This window comes from Cynocephalus volans, chromosome 16, assembly GCF_027409185.1.
Source record: "Cynocephalus volans isolate mCynVol1 chromosome 16, mCynVol1.pri, whole genome shotgun sequence".
NCBI classification, from domain to species: Eukaryota; Metazoa; Chordata; class Mammalia; order Dermoptera; family Cynocephalidae; genus Cynocephalus; species Cynocephalus volans.
In genome coordinates, this window is record NC_084475.1 from 51,957,038 (window position 1) to 51,980,268 (window position 23,231).

Below are 23,231 nucleotides of genomic sequence, written 5' to 3' on the forward strand. Positions count from 1 at the left end.
AAATAAATAATGAGTATAATTAATGAATGCTAATTATATGGCACAGGACTCCGTCATCACACAGAATTAGAAGCAGCTAAAGGAATTGTATGAGCAAGCAGTGCACGCCCTCAGTGCCACCATCCTGCCTTGTTAACTCCTTTTCAATACCCAACTCTTAACCTCTTGGAGAGTAATCAATGACCATTCAGTGAGGAGGAAAATGCTGGAGTCAGTTTTACAATAAGTGCTGAACAATATTCTAGTACTAGCTAGAAATTACTGCTGAAGAATTACACTTCCATTCCAACTGTCCTTGAAAGACTATGAAAAAGGTTAATCCTTTAGTACGAGAAACTTTCATCAGTGTGTGTTATTGTCCACGTCTATCTGGAAGGGGTGATGGCCTGAAGTAAAAATCTACACTAAATCATGGACAGAGCCTAATGGTTTGCATAGATGTTTGGTGAAATGGTAATAGCAAGAGTCAAGAATTAGTAACAAGGCAATCTGGAAAAGAAGGACATCCTGGAGTAACCCTAGAATGTGAATATATATGTGCTCCATGTGAATGCTAATTCACAGGCTCATTTAAATGCCTCTATAATGGGGAAAACTCATAATAATCAGGTAGGCAAGATAACCAGCTCAGTGGATGTCAGTGGCCTTCATCCTGTTGTCTCTGTTGGGCTTGCTGAATGGGCTCATTAACCATGTGGCCATGGCAGCATGAGTAGAAGCTACTGAAGATCCTCAACAACTTGAACATTCTCTAACCAAAGGTCACCCGACTACTGCCACTGACGAATGCCAGATTTGCCGATAAAAGACGACAGCATTTCAGTGTGTGGGGTAATTGAACCTATCAAAAGAAAGTAATGATGTTCCTCTTCAGGTTAATAGAGAGTAGTATGGATAAAACCCAGGTGAGTTTATAGGGTATTCTTTCACGCAGCATAGGCTGCCTGTGTTAACATCCCTGTTCCCCTACTTGCTACCTTGGTGAATTTTGGCAGTTATGTAAGTTCTATTTCCTCAACTGTAAAATAAGGGGAAAAATCTTACCTATGTCTAGGGGTTATTATGAGGATCAAATGAATTAATATATGTAAAACACTTAAAACAGTCACCAAATACATAGTAAGCACCATATATGTAATAGTCAAATAAATAATGACTATCATTAATGAACACTAATTATATCCTCATAACCAGTTGCAGAAATGAGGTCTATAGCAGCTCTACTCACATTCTTTTCCCGGACTATGTTACGTGTATGAAAGTAAATATTTACCTGTCTTCCTTTACTTTCCTCCATGTTTATCCCACTTGTGTATATTAGGTAGGTAGATAGTAATTAATTTTTTCAATGTAGCCCATAGTTTGCAAGATAATAAGATGGATCACAACAGATGATAAAAGAAATGGACATCAGAGACTCTATAGTCAATGCTAGATGAGTAATGAAAATTTAAACTGCTTTTCTGAGGTGATGGTTTAATGAGTGTTACAACATCTAACTCAGGAGCAGTGGTAAGAACAAAGGGTATAGCTGTTGTACAATCATTGTACTAAAATGTATTGGATATTAGTCAATACCCAATTTCCAAGTTCATTTTTGCTTTGGGAAGAATCTCCCATTGTGTAAATCTTGGTTGGAAGTAGGTCCAGTGTCCCATATGAAGCACAAAGGGCCCATATAGCTGAGGATATAGGCATATGTCTTGGGTTTAAGCAATTAGTATTCAACTTAAGTTTTTGAGTTTTGATGGGTTAAAGCAGAAATCCACGAGAAAATTTATAAAGGCCCATATGAAAATGTGAAAGGCCCTGCAGTGTCACTGACTTGAGGAGAGTGGCTGTGACACCAGTGGCAGAATCCTAACTAGCCTGGTGTGACTTTTCGGTGTTTTCTGTTCCCTGTCCCTTTTTCAAAAGACTTGGTCTCCAGTTTTCTCAACATTCTTTTTTTGGTAATCAAGAAATCTAATAGGTATGTATATTTAAATATATATGGGAATGCATTTTAAACACACACAGATACAACACAAGGAGAATATTTGTGTGTGTGTGTGTCTGTGTATTTCTAAAAGATTGTGAAAAGTTATACAACCAAATATTAACAGTGGACTCTGGATGATAAAATTTTGTGGTTTGTCTTCATTATTTCTTTGTTTTTAATTTTCTGTATTTTCTTATTTTTCCAGTATATTACATTTTCATTCATGAAAAAAGCACAAAATATGTCAAATTTAAAAAATAAACTTTGTGTTTTCCAAGTTGTTGGAACTTTATCTTAAATCTTCAAGTTTAATTTTCTCAGAGGGTACAAAACAAAGTAGAAATATAAAAATGATTCACCTGATAATGGTGTGCCTGAGTTTATTTCTGCATTATAAGTTGGCTCACTTCATTGGAGTAGGAAGCAAAAAATAAAATAAAATAAAATTATAAGACTGTGTTAGGAAAAATATTGTGAATTGGAAAGAAAGGGGAGGAAAATACATTATTTATTCATTAATATGTATCTATATTTCTTCCAATTTAGTTTAGTGAGAAATAAAAGGAAATAAATTGAAATTCTGCAGGCCCCGAGAACTGCACTGTTCTCTGATATAGATGGACAATAAGCTATGAGCGATGGTGAATGAAGGACCATTGAGCTGGGTCTAAATGCCATGCTCTGGTGGAAAATTTTTGTGAGGAGAGCTCGAGTTACAGCAGATTTAGAGAAAGTATGTCAGTGCAATGAAAAATGTTTTTGTCTATTTGTTTTGTTTTTTCTTCTTAAGTTTGAGCTAAATGTAATTTAAAAGATTGCCTAAAATATGTACTAGAAAACATCCTAATTATTTTGCATCTCTGGAATCATATCAGAGAATAGGAGTGGTGGTAGTGAGGTTAACAGAAATGGTTAGGAAGAGTAATGTGTATGTGTCATTTGTAATGTGTACAATCATTTGCTGCATAATGACATTTTGGTTAAAGACGGGCTGCATATACGATGGTGGCCCCATTAGATTATAATGGCTATACCGTACCATCTAGGTGTATAGTAGATTTGAGTAAGTACACTGTATGATCTTCACACAATGACAAAATCACCTTAACAGTGCATTTCTCAGAACACATTCTCATTGTTAAGGAATGTGTAACTATGTGTGCATGTATATATAACATATACATGATATATGTAGAGTGTGTACATGCTATGGATGTTCTAAGAAGAGTTGAAGCATAATAGGCTTATAAATCATGAATACTGGTTTTAATTATTACTTATTTCCCTTAGTAGCTATGTAACTTGTGCTAGGTACTTTTTTTTTTTTTTTTAATCTCTGGACCTTCTGTTCCTGATGTTAAAATGAGGAAAATGACAGCACAACTCTTTGGATTAGAATAAGCAGTGAATGAGATAATCCATGAAGAGTGTATCCAAGTTCATAGCACAAAGTAGATGCTCAGCAAATTTCAGCAAATATTGTATTTTTATATAGCAGAGCTGTTATTAGAACACATATGTTAGAACATGGACTCAGTGATGGAATAGGCCTTAAAAAGTATTTGTTTCATGTGCCCAACCCCACTTACAGATGAATAACCTGGGACTGGGAGACAGTCACTTAAGGTCACAAAGATTTTTAGTGGACAAACTAAAAATAGAATCCAATTTTCCTGAATCTTAGCTTACTACTTTTCTCCATCTGGTATATCTCTCAGCAAGTCAGATATGCATACAAATACATATTCAATACACATTTTCCAAAAGAACATGCATGTATCTTATGTTAACCACTTATATAAATATTTAGACTGCATTTGTAAAATCTTAAAAGAGATCTGTTGGATTTTTCTTCTAACATTTGTTAGTGTCTTAAAATGTTGGGAAGTACACGTAAGTACTCATGTTAAATACATTTCATTTTTTATATTTGCTTGGATAAGGAATTAGAATGAATATTTAATATGTTTATGAAAGAATATAAATTTTTTATATTGTAAAAATGTTTGCTTTTTTTTCTCTAACGTAGCTAAGGGAAGACATTATTTTTAGATGCATATATACATGTTTATACTCCCATCTATATTTTAAATCCTGAATGAAAATAAAGAAGAATATTGAGAGAACTTATGCTGAAAAGAATTTTGATTTAGAAGATTTTTCTAATCATATTACTTTTGAAAGAACACACCTACGGTTTTCTGCTTAAAGTACTTTTAAAGGGCAATAACTCAAAATACAAAAATTCAAAATCTAAAATCAACTGAAGGAAAGCACTTTGGGGGAGATATGAAAACAAAGAAACAAAAATCTAATATAGTGCTCTGTAGTAACACTGCACTGTAGAGTTTTTTTTTTTTTTTCATTTTGTTTCATTTTACTTTATCCTTCCTAAGTGAAAAGGGGAATTAAGTCCATGATAATATTGACACCTATTAACCGAAGCTTCTAATTCAAGTGGCTTTTAAGAAAGAAAGAAAAAGAAAGGAGAAAGGAGGGAAGGAAGGAAAAAAGGAAGGAAAAGAGGGAGGGAAGGAAGGAGAGAGAAATGGAGGGAGAAAAAAGAAATATTCAGAAGCGAAATAGAGAGACCAGACATCAGTATTAATTCTAAAACACATAGGGTTGTTAAAGCCTGATACTCTGATTGTGAAGGAAACTATCCTTTTAAGTAAATACCAAGTAAAACCAAACCAACTATTGAAAACGTTTTTTTTTTTTTTCTTCAGATCGTTGCCTCATTGGCTGTATCTAGGGCAGTGTGCAGTGGAGTGTTTCACACACCAGGTGGTGGGCAGGGCAGTCCACATGATGTGGAGGAAAATTGAATTTCTACTTAAATATTTTATTTAATCCTTAGTTGATATTTTTGTGCATATTTCATAGTGAATATAGTATGTTAGAATAGTAGTACTTGTAATATCCTATAAATAAGTAAAATCTTATATCAGGGGTATGGATGTGAAACTGCTTAAATGATTGCGTATGTGATCAAAATTGTTTAGAGATTACTAGTCTAAACTGTCAAGCAGAAGTTAGCAAACTACAGCCCTCAGGTCAAATGCAGTCTAACATGTTTTTATAAATAAAATCTTATCGGAACATAGGCATGTTTGCATATTATGTATAAATGCTTTCATGCTACAATGGCAGAGTTAAGTTGTTGCAACAGAAACCTCATGGCTTTGCAAAGGTTAAAATATTCATTCCTTGGCCATTTGCAGAAAAAGTTTGCCAATTTCTGCTTTAGAGAAACAAGACAAGAATTCAGGTCAAAGTTGTTTGTGTTAAATTAACCTACATTTGGCCTGAGGATGCCTTCTCATTGGAGTTTTTACATAACAAACTTCAGCTTAATTTTAGTATGTCAACTAACTGAAAGCTTAATTTAGGAGCACTCACAGACTCTTGTAACAAGTGGCTGATTCTTAGTCAATCACAGCAGCTGAGCTTCAGTCAGTTGCAGGCGGCTAGCTGATCCAAATAAAGCCGAACACTGAACCTTAACCAATTAGGCTGTCTCTGTCCATCACTTCCACTTACTGTTCATAAATATTGTCTGACCATGTTGCAGCTCCAGAGTTTTTTGAACCTGTTCTGGTTCTGAGGACTGCACTATTCTAAGATTGTGAATAAAAGCCAATCAAGGTCTTTAAACTAAATTTGTTGTAATGTCGTCTTTTGATATTTATAAGCAAGGAGGAAATCTTAATATCTCTTAGGGACTTGAATCCAGAGTTTATAAATAATTTTTACACCTTGAAATTTTCTCAGCTAACAGAAAAAGGTGCCAGAGTATCACTTTTTTTTTAACCGTAAATGTTAAGTACACTTTATATCTGTGTCCTCAAAATAGGCCTTTTCTTGATTGCTAAAGAAGGTGAATGCCCTTAGCCAAGTTACTTAAACCCTCTAAGCCTCAGTTTACTTATATAAGAAAATTAAAATAAAGACTGTATCTTATATGGCTCTGTGAAGATTATAATCCCCGCATGTGTCCTTTGTTTAACAAATCAGCCCTCAGTAAAGAGTAATTGCAACTTTTCCCACATATTTTGATAGCAGGTATCTCACGCAGGCTTCCCTTTATAAAGTAACAGCAATACACAAGTATTTATTGAACTTTGAAAATATATAGTTTGTGTGTTTGTATGAATTATATATCTAAAAAGCAATATAAACAAAAATAAATAAGGCCCCAAACAAGTACCAATTATAAATTAAATCAGATTAAAATGAGAACAGAAATATAAGTAAAGGTAAAGGAAAACTGCGGCTGGTCTTGATGCGTGTTAACTGATTGACAGAATTTAGTCAGGATTTTAGCCAATGATCTCACTGGTTAGAACATGACAACCAGACTCTGCTTGTGGGTTTAAAATTCAGCTGGGGAAGAGTTTTACCATATTTCATAGTTTTAATTAGAAATGTAAAGCTATATAGATGTCTTCAAATATGGTTGTTCTAATGCTGTAGTTCTAGTACTATATGCTTTATTTTAACCATGCCCTTTTGATCCTTTAAACGTTTTGTATTTTGTTTATCAGAAGCTATGTTTTTAATGAGAAGAATCATTGGATTTTTTTATTTTTTGCTGTCATACATTTTATTTTTTAGCTTTCACATTTTTGTGGAACTGATTATAAAAATATTTAATTAAGTAAAGATCGTATATATTCAAGGTGTGTAATGAGATGATTTGATGTATGTATCCATTATATAATGATTATCACGATTGAATTAACACATCCATTACCACTCTTACTGTCCACACCACCGTACCACCCGTCCTGTCCATTAGATCATCAGAACGTCTTCACTTGTAACTGCCTGCTACTTAGGACAACATGGATGAAACTGGGACATTATGCTACGTGAAATAAACTAGATACAGAAAGACAAATATCATATGATCTCATTTATATATAGAATCTAAAAAAGTCAAAGTCATAGAAACTGAGTAAAATGGTGGTTGCCAGGGGCTGACGGTGAGGGGGGCAGGGAGAATGAGGAAATGTTGATCAAAGGGAACCATGAACTTTTATCTTTATAGTCCTGATATCTTTCTGGGTGCCTAGAAACTTATTAGGTTCTTAGAAAATATTTATAGGATAAATGAAAAATAAAAGGAATTGATATGACATGGTCATTGGAAGGAATAGGTCAGAAAGAACAAAACAAATCCTTGAAAACTACCACAAATCACTAGAATTGACAATTATGTTGTATTGATAGATTTACCTAATATTTATCTTTTAGTTTTAAATATTATATACATACAAATAGCTCTCATTAACTAGAATTTGTTCAAGATACACATTCCTGGTAGAAAAATCCAGTATTTTTGAACACTCAAGACCTGTTATTGAGATGAGCATCTGGAATGTTCAAGGCATAAAAAACTTTCAGAATTTTTGACATTTTAATTTAAACATTTAAAAAAAAATCATAAATAAAAACAATCAGGCTTGTTAACCTAGAAAATCTATAATGCACACATTACGTTATAGCTTAAATATTCAATAGATTATATCTTAAGATAGTTATTCACATTACCAGCTTTAAATATATTTTTTAATAAACTGTTAAAAGTATTGTCTTTTTTCTATCTATAGCTATAAATAGTGGTCTGGACAATCCTATTTACAAACATATTTCAGTGTTTTCAAAGAGAAAAGGTAAAAAGATACACATTACAAAGTCAAATACTCTTTATTTGCCATAATTCAAATGATTTTGTCCACAGAATACTTCAGTGGTGGTCCCGAGGCAAAGAGAAGAAGACAGGACCAGTGGGACATGAGTGAGTCTCCTGATTTAGAGAAGATGCCTCTCCAGGTCAGAATCTCATGAGTATGTGTATGTTTGGGGAGGAGGGGGTAATTAAACTTAAATTAGAGCTCTTTTCAATACCCAAGTACTTCTAATATGGAGGGAGGGTCCAAATACTAAGGTCCTACAGTCAGTGGTGACCTTTAAAATCATGTCTTATTCTTTATGACATGTTGCATTGAGGCAGGCCCAAGTGATGAACTTGAGGTAGAAAGACAGAATCCACCCATGGTCAGGAGAAAGTCTTCAGAAGAGGATATGAAATCAATCATATGAGAGAAAATCTAAAATGCTAAGCAAAGTCAAGGTAAGTCATAACGCTAATCTTATGAATTGGCTATGCATACCTGGCTATGATTATCAGAAGGCTGTAATTAAATAGGATCTAGGTTGTCAGCTATAGAGCTATTCCCGGCTCCTTATCTGGGAGAAAAGCATCACATATACTTGAGGCAGGGCAGGGTCAGAGGAAGGGGAGGCAAAAAGCCACAGTCTGATGCTCTTTAGTACCAGCAACTGGGTGGGATAAGGCAGGCAGCAAATTGATTTACTTGTCTTGAAAAAGACCAGGAGGCATAGAAAGTAACTTTCTATTTTTAATATTTTCTATTTGGAAAATTATCTTAAAGAAATGATAATACACCTCCCCCCCACACCCAGAGAAGATATTTTGTTTCTCCATTTAACAATGTTTTGTTCTCACCTAAGTCATCCCCAGATTGCAGATCTTTACACCTGTGCATAAAGCACTGCAGAGAGGGATATTTCACAGCCTTGCTATCCAGCAGCATTTACAATAAAAATGTATCTTGTCTTCTCCAATGCTTTACTAAGTTTCACAAACTTTATCCAAAGTTTAAGGTAAGAAATCAGACTCTTATACAAGTGTTTGAGTGACTTTAGTATGATAATGTTACAAGAAATACACAGCTATTTTCTCTTGAGACCTCATCTTTATGGAAATCGAGTCCTTAAAACTACTCCTAATAATATTTGCTAAATATTTCCATCAAGTTTTCATAAAATATACTCTTTTAGGCAATTTGGCTCATGAGAGCAAGATTATTTCAACATATAGGATAGTAGGTCTTAAAACATGGTGTACATCACCAGAGGAGTTGGCAGATTCCTGGACTTCATGTCAAGGAATTCTGATTTTGCAGTTTGAAAAGAGAGCCTGGAAACTTATTTTTAAATAAGCCACTAAGATCATTACTCTTCCAAACACCAAATAAACCAGAGATGAAAGAAAAATGAAACTGAAAGGTGATAGTGCTGACACTGTTTGGACAGTAGAAATGGAATATTTAGGGTTATAGGGAGGAGTTTTTTCTCTTTGATTGACTAAAAACTGCCAAAATCACCTTTGAAAGAAGCCAAGTTTTATGCCAACAGAAGAATTAAAGAGAGTAGGGGATTGTGATGAAACTTTTATCTGGGGCAAAACTGATGGAGTGACGGCGCTGTGATATGTGAAACTAGCAGAGAGCATGGCATGCCATAAAATATAAAATTTCTTCAGTATGCCAGAAAAATATGAGGCATCTAGACATTCAAGTAATTAGGTTATTCTTCTAGACAGTTTTAGTTTTAAAATATTATTAAATTATCAAAGAAAAATTGCCTTTCACTTAGCTCTTGAGTAGAAAGAATAAAATCTAAATGTAGTTCTAAATGTCCTTTAAGAGTAGTTAAAATTAAGCCCTATTTTTCTCTGTCCTCATGCACAACTAAAAATAAATAAAACCAAATCACATTTGACTCTATACCCAAAAAGTGATTACTTTGTCATTTTCCCTTCATAGACACATATGCCATCCACAAGAAATTACTAATGTGTTCTGTATTATTTTGCAAATAAATACAATGTATTTTTACTAGTGAGTACCATCTGCAGGATTTCAAGCATGCAAAACATTTTGATGCTTCAGGCAATTTTATATAATTGATGCTATATTTTTCTCAGAATGGTTCAAATGACTGATTAGGAAATATCTGCCCAGTTTAAATTATATTAACCCTTGAAAGTAATATATCCATGCTCTGACCCCAATTTGAGCAGTCATCCACTTCCTCACCAGTGCCCCCTGGTTTCCCCATATCCTTGCCAACTTACTGGAAAACAAATCAAATCCTACAGGTTATCTGAGTACAAAATAGGATTTTCCCCCTGGAAATACCTGACCATTTCTCATTAAACATAAACACAGAAACAGAGATTAAGCTTCCTTCACACAATAGCTAGGTACGCTGTCATCACACTGTTCCAATCTTTCTGTTTTTCTGGGAACTTTTCAGGCTGGGTCAAGTCCTCTCGCCAGGCTGCTGCTCTGACTAGTAAGCCTACTACTCACCCTGACTTACCAGAACCATCTGGTGCTTGTGAAGTTATCTTGGAGCATTAAGAGGAGCTTGTAGGGCTGTCTGTGGAGCTGAGCCCTCAGGCTGGGAAATGAAAGTGCTTTGCTTTTTCACTGAACCAGCTGAAGTACCTGCCTGTAGGTGATGTAGATCACACTTTTTAAAAGAGGCAGCTCCACGTGATGAAGCAATATCCTGCTAGAGCAGCCCCCAGCAAGAAGTGTCAGAAAACGAAAATCACACAAGGGTAGCAGCAGCCCATATGATTCACAATCAGCATTGAGGACTTTTCTCATATGGAAGGACTTGTGAACAAGTCAGATGAGCTGGGATGCCAGATTGAGAGCAGTGGAAGCGGGGAAATGTTTTAAAAGGGCCTCTAATAACCTATACCCTATTTCAGAGTCTTCTGTATTTTTAGTCTGAGATACTATAGAGACACTAACCTCATGACTTAACCCATGGATTTTACATTATAATTTTCAGAGGCACTAGCTGCAAAGTCAAAGATTCTCCAGTGCCTCTTTTGTTATGCTCATTTGAATCAACACATGTTCCATTAATGCCATATCTGGGCTTGGGGGTTGTAAATGAATAGAGAAATGTGTAATCACTAGACCATATGCTCTCTGAGGGCCAGAAATGCATTTCAAATGTAGAATCCATTTTAGGTAAGATATGATGGTAAATGCTCAGATGTGTATAGAATAAAACAAATAGAGATGGCATTTACAACATTAATAAGCATTTACAGGGTTTATCTCACTTAACCATCACAACTCAAGAGGCAAGTGTTGGGAAGACTGAGGATTAGAGAGTGAAAGACCTTGTCCAATATGACACAGCCTCTAAGTGACGATCTAAGTTTCAAACATTTATCTTCTACTTCAGGGGGCTAGGCCCGCAACCAATATTTTCTGTCTGTTCAATGACATATGTTAAAGACATTAGAAAGAAAATCTATTACACAAAACAGATATATTAAATAAATATATCCTTATATCTTTTCCTGTTTCAATGGAAAAATATTTTTCAAAACTGTGCTCACATGGCCAGAACTGGTATGTGGACACCCTTATTTCCCTTGCTTGAAAGAAAAAATGTTACAGCCATTTGATCTTCAAGATTCTCAAGTACTAAATATGAATAAATTTCCTTGATAACCTACTAAATATGTCTCTGAAAATTAATCAGAAATGCTCCCTTTGGTAATTTCTATTCAATAACATCTATTGGAGAATCCAAGCTATTTTCTAAGTTGAGGTAGAGAAATATCTGAGCATATCCAATTAACTGAAAAACATGGTGTGTTTCTGTATTTGTGGGGTGGTCACCTAAAGACAAAAGTTATTGACGAACTTTGGAAAAATTTGCAGTGGAGGAAGCAGTTACATTTATTGGGAAATCGAGATCCTGGAGAACTCGCAGTGAATTCCATCTGATCCCGAAGATCAACTTGTTCAGGCAGAATCTACAGTAGCTATTTTCATAAGGAGGGATTCTGGAAAGAAATATATATCTGGTTTATAACAGGAGACAGGTAATAAGAGAGAAAGATGAAATCATTAATCCAGGCACCAAATCAAAAAAACAAATTGGAAAGGTCATGAATAGCAATGTGCCCATTCAGTTTTTACACTCAAAGTTGTTGATTGACTTTACATGGGCTGGTTTAGCTAACTTATAACAAAAAGTCAAGATACTAATATCTTCTCAAGTTTATAGATGGGAATCTGGCTGTAATGTCATTGTCCATTCTGATTTTCAAAAAGAATGATGAAGAGGCAGGAAAGGAAAAGAATTTACAGGCTTATCATAGTGAACTATTGTGAATCATTCTAGATTTCAAGGAGAAGCACATTTGTCTCAGGTGTGATTGCTAAGCTCCTGACTGACATCCTAATATTTTAGTCATGATGTTCAGACATTGGTCCCCAGTGAATCAGAACTAAAGAAGTGCTCGCTGTGTGCTCATTTAAGAGCTGGCTTTTATATTAAGCTGATGTTCCACCGAAAATCAAGCTTATAAGAATAGAATCAGAATCTTCAGATGCTTTTTCTGAACACAGGGTCATGTGTGGCATAACCACAGACCACATATATAGTGGTGGTTAAAACAATAGGGTATAACATAGAGCCTAGGTGTGCAGTAGGCTATACCATTTAGGTTTGGGTGAGTACACTCTTATGATATTCGCACAATGACAAAATCACCTAACAACACATGTCTCAGAACATATCCCTGTCGTTAAGTGATGCATGATTGTACATTGAAACTATGGGTAGTTGGTTACCTGTTAGAGCTTAACGTAGGAAAGTGAGAGAACAGCATGGTCCTGCAAAGGAATAAAGTCTGTCCAGCACTCAACTCAGCTCCTAGTCAAGAGCAGCCATCGATATAATGTGAAAATAAATGTGCAAATAGAGATAGCCTACATTTTTGTAGGATATATCCAAAAAATCTACCTATTTGTAGTTTTACTGGGTATATCTGTCTGTGCCGTTTATTATGAATCATGGTTATAACAAGAACTGTGTCTCCTTACTGTAAATGTTGGCAAGAGCATTGTCATAAAAGAACTAAGTCACAAAGTCTGTGAGCTACTTATACTCAGTGAAAACGTAAATGTTTCAAATTAAGTTCTATGAAGTTTATAATTTCAGATTCAATCTGTAAAGTTTTCTCCCTGACAAATGGAATAGAGTTAATAACTCTTCTCACCTGCAGAGCATTGAACAGAGACCAGAGATACACAACAAGGGAAGAAGAATGCTTTATGAAGTTCTTAGAGAGAGAGAGAAGATGCTAAGTATAGGTAAGTTAAAAAAAAAAAGAAAAAAACATGCCAGTATAAGTTAAATTTACACATGAAAGCAGAAGAATATTTATTAGGAGATAGAATAGTTGATAGAACAGTATATCTAAAATCAGAATTTTTAATCACTGTAGCCCAAGGAACTGAAGAAGAATTTTTGGTAGCTATTATTTTCAACAATTAAGAAGCCACCCAAGCATAAAAAAATTGTAGAACTAGGATAAATGGCAGTAGCCAACAAAGATTATTAGACACTGAGAAAATAAAGAAAATAGAGACGAAATGTAGTTTTTCTTTTTTAACAGATCCTTAATGAAAAGAAATCAGAAGTTAAAAATCAGAAACCTGGTATATAGTGTCTAGAGTTATATAGTAATATGCTTACAGTATGAAAATAGATATAATTATCACTCTTTCATATGGAGTGTATAATTTCCATGTAATCCTTTTGTTGTCTTCATAAAATAATGTTAAAGATCCCTTCCATGTACTTTTAGTTGTTTATAATTTAAAAAATCATCAGCACCAAATTTTATTGAGCATTTATTATGTATCAGACATGACATTAGAGGCCAGATTTAATTTATTCTTAATGATAATCCTGTAAAATAGATAGCCTTATTTTCCTATTCTGCAGATAATATGACAAAAGTTTGGGGAAGTTTAGCAATTTCTCTAATCACATAGGTAATGCATCAGTCTACACAGTATGATTCCAAAGCAGAGGCTCTTGATCACTGTGCTATACCTGAGTAAATCAGGTGGATATCTAATGGAGTCCTACCAACAAGGTTTTGGTGCCTAGAAGTGAGCACACTAAATAGGCATCACTCATAACATTATGCATGTCACTTCATATGGCCTAATTCTATGTGATGCATGGAAGTATAACATATTATTCAAGTGACATACACTTTCAAAGTAGCCTGTAAAATAGGAAACCTCTAGTCTCCAGAAACAGAGTAGTAAGCATTTTCTATAAAGGACCAGACAGTAAATACCTTAGGCTTTTTAGGCCAGAAGGCTCTGTTGCAACTACTCAACTCTATTGCTACAGCACAAAAGGAGTCATAGACAACAAGGGAACACATGAGCATAGCTGTGTTACAATACAATTTTATTTATGGGCACTAAAATTCCATGTCACCTCCTTTTTTTTTTTTTTAATCCCAAACATTTAAAAATGCAAAAGAACATTTTTAGCCTGGAACCATATAAAAACAGATGATGGAATTGGTGTGGCCCACAGACTGTAGTTTTCTAACACATAGCTCTACAGTGTTTTAGTTCTTATTGGTAGTGACTTATGCACTTGAATGTCAATAAAATCTTATATTACTCAATCCTGCACTTTGCATTAAATGGTAAGTCTTAATTTACTATTTGGTGCATCTTTTTAATGTACTATACAGCTCTGAAAAGATGTAATCAATACTGCACAAGTTAAGCAATCCATGATCACATAAAAAACAAGGTAAAGCTTGTCTGATCTTTGAAACTGAGTTATATTTGTCTACATTAGTATTTAAACAGAGGAGCTTGGATCGAGAAGAAAAGCCTTAGACATATCTCCTACGTTTGACAGTGAGAGCTTGGAAATATTCATTCTAGTGAATCTTGTAAATTTTACCAAGGAGGTAGCTTCCAAGATTTCCTAGGAAATAAAGCCATCTTTCTTCAGAAGCTTTCTACTGGCACATACAAATTTAACTATCATAGATTATTTTATTTCTGTATTTAAAAAATATTTTTCTGAATTTTAATCCTGTTTTCAAACATCCCTTTCAACTTCATGGTTTCTGCAAAGTCAATACCTCTAGAAAAGCAATAAACACAGAAACAGAATATCTGAACTGTTGCCCATTTTGACAGATGAGGCCAAACAGCGAGTGTTCTTGCATGTAATTGCACCTTTTGGCATATCTAGGGATAACACTCAAAAACTCCCAGAAGCTACCAGTTGTATCAACTCTATTTTCCTCCAACAATTGTACTATCAAATTGAAGATCTTGGGATGCTTTACAATAATCTTTAAAATGAATGGAAGAAACAAAAGTATATATTCTTTTCTTTTTGCTTGTCAAACAGCCACAAATCAAGCAAAATGAACAAATCCAATAATAACATAATATTCGCCAGCTTTTCCCATTGCTAATGATTTCTTCACAGGCGTCTAACTGATTCAAGATTTGAGTGGTCCTCATCAGCATGCAGTCATCATTCATGCCATGATGGCTTTGAGCCCAAGTCAAGGCAGCTTCTCTTCTCTTCTTTTGCAGAAGCAAAAGATGTACAATGTTTTATTATTAACATTACAGCAGTTAAAATAAAGCATTGCAGGAAGACAACTTTTTTAAAAAGGCCAGCAAAACGATAACTTGCATTTATACAAAGCTTGGTCGTGTTCAATATATTCTCATATACTTCTCCTCAGTTGAATCTCACAGCAATGCCCAGTAAAATTAAGGGGAGGGCTCTTCCTAAAACAGCAGAGGCTCTCTCGACTTTACCACATCATAGCTGATCATGAGAAACAAAAGGGAAAAGCCGGAACTGCACAAAGGAAATACTACTTGAAGTACTAGGAGACAAAATGTACTTAAATAGTATAGAACCAAAAGAAAAGCATCCGCTGTCCAAGGCAAAGGATTGGAATCTTCATTCCGCAAGATCAGCAGGATGAAAGGCAAGAGAAGTAAGGCAATAAGACAAAGGATCTCAAGGGATGAAATGGAATCCGTGACACTTCCCAGGCTTCACACAGGAAATGAATTGTAAGAAAAAGAAAATGTAAAGAAAAATAGAAGTTTATTTTCAAAATCCTCGGTGGCTGCAGCAGGGATACTTTTCTGAGTTGAGCTTCACTTTCTTCTTCACTCAATTTTCTTCATATTCCCTGTTGTTTCTTGAATGGACAACCCTATGGCATTGCTTAATAGTACTGGAAGAACTCTTTTGATAAGTGAGCTGCGGAGGAGAAAGGAATGATCCAGGGCTGAAATATACCAGAATAGATAAATTTGGAGAAATAAGCTAGAATAAAATGTGGAATAGGAAATGAAGTAGTGGTAATTATTAAAGGATATTTTATTAAAGCATATATCCTCTTTTTATCCCTCAACATCAGTAGTGAGCCTTGGAAGCAGGAACTTTGGTGGCAGCCCTCAAAACCATAAGCACGCTAATCAGCAACTTTGTGGAAAATGTGCTTAGCCCCAATCCATCTGCCTAGAGGCTATTGCAATTGGTTATGTCATCATTTCAAATGCTTTGCATCAGTGTCCAGCTCTGGAAATGGAATAAAGGACATCTTCATGTTATTGTCTCTTCCTTAATGGCAGCTTTCTCAAGTCCTCAAAATTCTCTGACTTCTTGTTGCCAGGGTGTGGAGCATCATTCTGTTTGTTCCCATTTGATTTGGCATATATTATGGAGACTGGAAAAGGGAACAACAAATCATGGGAATGGAGCCCTGAGTAAGTTAAATGCCTCCTGAATAAATGTGCGGTATCTCTTTCCCAGGCTCAGGTAATTGCTTTTTTATTTATCTCAAACCATTTTCATCCTCTCCCAAAGCCTAATAGAGTCACTCCCTGCACACAGTGCATTTCCATCACAGCAGCTCACAGGAAGCAGGCTTTGCTGATAATAAATAAATAAAGTTGTGGAGTCCATATTACAGTTAGTGGAAGCTGAAGTTTTACATTTATATATCAAATTAAAATTGCTTTCTGCCCATATTATATAAAATGTAAATGGTAGTTCAGTCAGGCAGCAGACAGAAGTTGGCTACTTTTTGAGCAGAGATGTCTGAAATTTCCATTTCAGGGCAAACCCTCCTCATGGGCCCTACAGACATTTATTAAGAAACTAATATGGCAATATTCATTCTAATCACATTTAGTATCTGTCTTCTGCAAGAGTAAAAGTCTGAGTGAAGAAAGAGAGCATTAATATCTCTCGAATGAGCATAGTTGATGAATACTCTATTTAAAATAAATGAAAAAATTCAAATGGTAAGAAATTATTTTAAGTGAACAAAAAAAAATGCAGATATGAAGAATGCATTATCGTTCTACATGGAACCATTATCTATGTCACAATATTCACTCCTGAACACCAATCAGAACTTTATACTTTTTCTCTTAACCAGACACTCACGGAACCAGATCTCTCACTGTGATCTACCGTCTGAGCAATTGTTTTAGGAATAGAGAGCCGCAGCTCCGAATTATAAAAAGAACACATTTCAGTAATGAGAAATCTTTTCCATCATTAAAATATGGACTTATTTCATGATGCTCTGGAGGCTCTATAACTAAGACATTTGTTACTAGGAGACACATATAGACAATAAATATGATAACACAAAACAGTTATGCTTTGTCTGTATCTAGCCAGTGTAATGGAAATATGCCTGGTTTTACAGAGAGAACCACTTTTCCAGAAAATAATAGCTGTGTCTTCAGACATGCTTCAGCTTTCTCTGCTCTCAGATTTGACACATAATGACGGTTCTAGTTAAACAAATACTTGGGATGGGAACTAATCTATAGATGAAGAATGGCAAACACCTGGCAAATGTGCCAACACTCCCACATTCTACTCTCAGAAGAGACATAACTAATCCATCACGGCACTCTTTTCTACCACGCCAATATTTGGCCTCAGATGACTCAGAGAACACAAAGCAGTGACTAGCAATTGATCCATGTCTCAGGTTTCTAATCATTGCATAGTAGACAAAACATCTGGCTTACAGGATTTCAGATGAAACTTAAAGTGATATAATGGGAACTATTTAACATAACCTTATTTTACAGAGGAAGAAAATAAGGCCTGTAACAGTGAAGTGGTCTGCCCAAAATGAATTATTTGCAGAGCAGAAAAGGACCTTGGGGAGTAGGAGACCATTAATTCAACCCACTAATTTCACAGATTAAGAAACTGGGGCTCAGAGCAGAAATATCTGCCTAAGAACAGTTGCCAACTCTCATACCAGCCCCAATTGATTTTAATGGCTTCCTGGACATTTGTGTTGAGAAGGATTCTGAAGTTCAGTTTCAGCCTAGAGGAAAAGAGTGCCTTGACCAATTAGATCAATGTCTCCTAGCTTTGGGGACAGGGAAGGGCAAAACAAACATGCTATATGATATCCCTATTTAACCTCCTCATTATGAGCCCAATCACATCAAAATACCGTTATGATAATGATTTGGATTCCCATATAATTCCCTCTACCTTCAAAAAGACAATGCTCTTGTCATGTTTGTATAAACATTCTAGTTCATTTGAAAGCAATATTTTTCAACAGCTAAAAATAAGTTTGTATTCTGATTTAATATAACAGTTCTGTGAATGTACTTAATACTCCTGAGATCTAGTCTCATTGTGCTGACAAATTCAAATTTCTGAGCATGCAAGTTTCAAGGTCAGACTCTGAAATATGGTAGCATCACCAAAGTAATGTGAGACCATTTGGGGGAAAGCCAGCTGGCCTTCTCCTTATAGCAAGCGTCTGCTTCTTCATGTACCATACACCATTTGCTTCAAAGTTTCATCCAGTATATTTGTGCCTAATTTTAGTCAACAGTATAGAAAATCACAACTCAGAAAACAAATTAGAATGTTTCCCTATAAAGAAGTGTTTATCACAAGGTTCTTAATAATAGCAAACTCCCTTGGTATATTTAAAATAAAGATTAGAGTCTCCCAAATTGTTTGGAAATAACTTCAGTAACATACTGAATAATGAAAGATTCACATGTCCATGAACAATATCTCCTAGAAAACAAAAGTCAGATGATTGGTAATATAAACCTATTTCTCATTGCAGAGTCATACTGCATATGGTGTTTCACAAGATCTGCTTTTGAAGAGTGTCATGATTATTATTCCACTCTAGAGTCACTAAAGTCAATGCAGATGCAGAAAAGGGATACAAGTTCAGCTAGGAAAGTCATCATTGTTAACAGCTTGTATTTGAAAACTCAACTAAAGAACAGACTGAAGTAAGTATGAAGGAATTTCATTTATTTCATGGGCAGGTGTTTAGTCATCTGTATGTAAGAGGGCATATTTGTCTTATGTGGGCTAAAGACAGACAAACACGACATAGCTTTTTATGGTTTCTTTATTTATTGTTCATATGTGTTTACAAAAAGATAGAGATATTGAGCAATATCTTATTGGTCTTTCTGGATAGTTGCTATTCTCATTAGCTCCCTGATTGTACTACTTTCTATCACTTACCTTATGTCTAAATTGGAAGAATACTAGCTTCTCACTATAATAAGTACACTCACATTTCACACTCTGAAGGAAGACAGGCAGAAATATAGATTAAAACGTGAGATAGAGTACATCAATGCCACTTAGACTATCTCATTTTGGTAATATATTTGTGAAGTTTCCCTAGGACCACTCGCAATCATATTTAATTGTTTATCCATATCGCAATGGCCCTGCATCCAGTGGTATTCTTTGGTCAAAGCTTTCTTTTTGGCTTTTATCACCATAGCAGAAAATAGAGTTGTTATTTTGTTGCAATTTTCTTTAACATCACAAAATTGCTATACTTGTAGTGTGGATCTGAAAATTGGCATTTCTTCTTCAAGAAAAATAAAGTTCTGGGAAAAAACAACTAAAATTTTGTATTGGATTATTGAGAAATAACAGAACCATTGGCAAAATAGACACTGCAGTTGAAAGCTCTTATTTTTATAACCAGACAGTGATTTAAAAAATATTTATCATTATTTTTTTCAACAGTAAAAGAAATCTCAGTTGGCTTTCTGCTATTCCATACTAACATACATAATGAATTAATATCACCTTATGGCTGTGTTTAAATAGAGAGAGAAGGGGATTTTATTATTATTATTATCATCATCATCATCATCATCATCATTATTATTATTTTATTATTTTATTTTATTTTTTTGGTGGCTGGCTGGTGGGTGGATCTGAACCCTGTGATTGGTGTTACAACACCATGCTCTAACCAACTGAGCCTATCAGCCAGCTGAGAGAAAGAGATTTTAATAGTGAATTGTACCTACCATTCCAATCACATGAGTGTGCTAGAAGAAATAAATTTTATATTACTTCAGTGAGATTCAGGTACTCCAATGTGACTTTCATGGTATGAGTAATTAAACTTAAAACAGTTATTTCTTATCCTCAAAACTATGAAAGGAATTTTTAGATGTTTTTTCAATTATTGAAATATATTGTGTTTGTAGTGATAACATCATGCACATCTTTGTAGAAAAATTAATATATTGAACTTATATATAGAAATACTATTTTAAAGAGTAAAGAAATTAATAAAATAATTTACAAGAATAAGTTTATATTGACAATAGGAACAATCAACAAGTTGGAATTTTCATAAATAAGTGTATCTATGTGTATATGTACAGGTATACATATATATACCTACCACATCATATTCACATTATATTTAGTTGTTTTTGGTTATAATACTAACCTATGCTCTGGTTAAAGAATTTGCCATGTGAGATTTAAGAATGGTTTGGTTATTTTTAATTTATTTCTTGATTATAAAGAACAGTGTGATGGTCTTGTCCATATATATATATATATATATATAATTTTTTTTAAATTTTTTTTTTTTTACAAATTTGCTGATTCTTGCTTAAGCACAAATTCCTAAATATAAGATCTTGGACTAAATGCTACATATATTTATAAACTCTTGTATGTTACAAGATTGCTTTCCTCAAAAATTGTTTCTCATCAATTTAGTCCCACAATCAGTGTATAATCTCTTGACAAACCTGTTTCTATTGAGTGCCATCACTGAATAAAGAGTTAACTCTTTACCATTTGAAAAAGCAAAGACATATTTAGATGACATAAATTGCTATCGGTCCATTTTTTAAAAAAAATGTTTTACTCATTTTGCATTCTAGAAAAAGAGAGCAAGGTAAGTTAGGTTAATGAAAAATCCATCCCTATCTATGCAAATGTGAGAACTAACTAACTTCTACATAACGTCTCATACCCAAACCTGCTTGGTCAGTGTCACTAGCTCTTCAAGATGTGAAGTGAATAAAACATCTCCTCAGCCTCCATGAGAGGTTTCTCACAGCTTTACCCATACCTTCTCATCTTTTTCTAAAATTCTCTGATATAGAAAGGGCTACAAGAACTGGGGTCATCAACACCTGCTTCTGATTGAAAATCAGAACTAAGAAATCCCTACTCAGAGGAGAAACAATTTGCATTTAATAATATTTGTTGGGGTGTGTTGAGCTGAGTTTCCCAGGTTCTGCCTGTCTCTGAAGACATCTTGCTGTGCTGCATATTCTACATTCAAGAATAATACAAAGCAGCTCCCACTAAAACTACGGGGGGCGGTTCTTCAGACACCAAAGCTAACACTTGACCAACATTATGTTTGGTATTTTTAAAGAAAGTATCTACAATTTTCTTAAATACCTCTTTCTAAGTCTTTCTGTGTAAGTTATATTTCAGGTGTCCTTGTGCCTTTTCAATTATATGTGAGTAGAAAACAAAACAGAATATTTTGATCATTAAGATTTACTTTATTTTCTTACAGCAATATTTCATAAAATAATTTGTAAACTTTTCAACAATCATTTCTTCACTAATGTGGGAGACAGGACAAATGACAATAGGGTAAAATGTATTTTGTAGCTGTTTTATGAAATGATTTTTAAATGTTATTCATTCCACAAAAATATTTTTGAGTGCCTGAACTCAAGTATTTGAGTCTATGAAATGCTGCTGAATTAGGGGATACAAAGATGAATAAGGGAAGGTCTCTTCCCTTGAAAAGCTCACTACAAAGGGTCCACAGAAATGATGAGACTGGAGGCCACTGCCTAATTTTAAAGTGGATTAATGCTGCACAGACCAAGACAAAGGTGGAATGGAGGGGATGCAGGGGGGAAATAAATTAATAAGTGTTTCTGAGATACAGTCTAGAGAATTTGGTGCTAGCTAGGGTAAAGGCAACAATCAAGCAAGAATCTAAGTTTTCTAGCTTTACACACTAATAGTCATATTATTAAATATAAAATCGAGAATATAAGAGAGAGCATGTTTGGGGGCAAGGAGACTATAGTGAGTGTGTGTGATCCAATTTTCACATCTTCTCTCTACCAATGTGGAGCAACAAAACAATTTTGGTGAATTGATCTCACGTGCAGAAGCAGCCTTCATTACCCCAAACAAATCAAGGTTATCCCATCCTCCTTGCCTAAGTAATGGCTTCAGAAGAGGCAAGTCAAAGTCCAATGTGCAGAGTTTTCTTTTCCTTTACCCTAGAGTTTTATTTAGAATAGGCATGTGACCCTCTTTATGTTACTGAAACCTTCATAAGAGGTTTGCTAGGAATGGAGAAATGAATAAGATAGAATCTTTATAGCAACTACAAAAGAACTTCAGAAAGACACTATTCATCTGGCTCTGTACAAAGTAGCAAGAACTGCTATTCTTTTTTTAAAATTTTTAAAATTTTTTTATTTTTTTTATTTTTATTTATTTTTATTTTTATTTTTTAATTTTCTTTTGTCGATATACATTGTGGCTGATTATTGCTCCCCATCACCAAAACCTCCCTCCCTCCTCCCCCCCCCAACAATGTCCTTTCTGTTTGCTTGTCGTATCAACTTCAAGTAATTGTGGTTGTTATATCTTCTTCCCCCTCCCCTGGTTTTTGTGTGTGTGTGTGTGTGTGTGTGTGTGTGTGTGTGTGTGTGTGAATTTATATATTAATTTTTAGCTCCCACCAATAAGTGAGAACATGTGGTATTTCTCTTTCTGTGCCTGACTTGTTTCACTTAATATAATTCTCTCAAGGTCCATCCATGTTGTTGCAAATGGCAGTATTTCATTCGTTTTTATAGCTGAGTAGTATTCCATTGTGTAGATGTACCACATTTTCCATATCCACTCATCTGATGGTGGACATTTGGGCTGGTTCCAACTCTTGGCTATTGTAAAGAGTGCTGCGATGAACATTGGGGAACAGGTATACCTTCGACTTGATGATTTCCATTGGTATGGAGGTTCCTCAAACAATTGTAGATAGATCTACCATAAGAACTGCTATTCTGCCAGACATCCTACACCCAATGCAATGACCAGATAAAACAGAACAGAAAAACGGTCTCATAGATTTGATTGAACTATACCTGATCCGTCCTGTCTTTGAATTTCACATATATGTTTTATTTTGAGTTGGTTC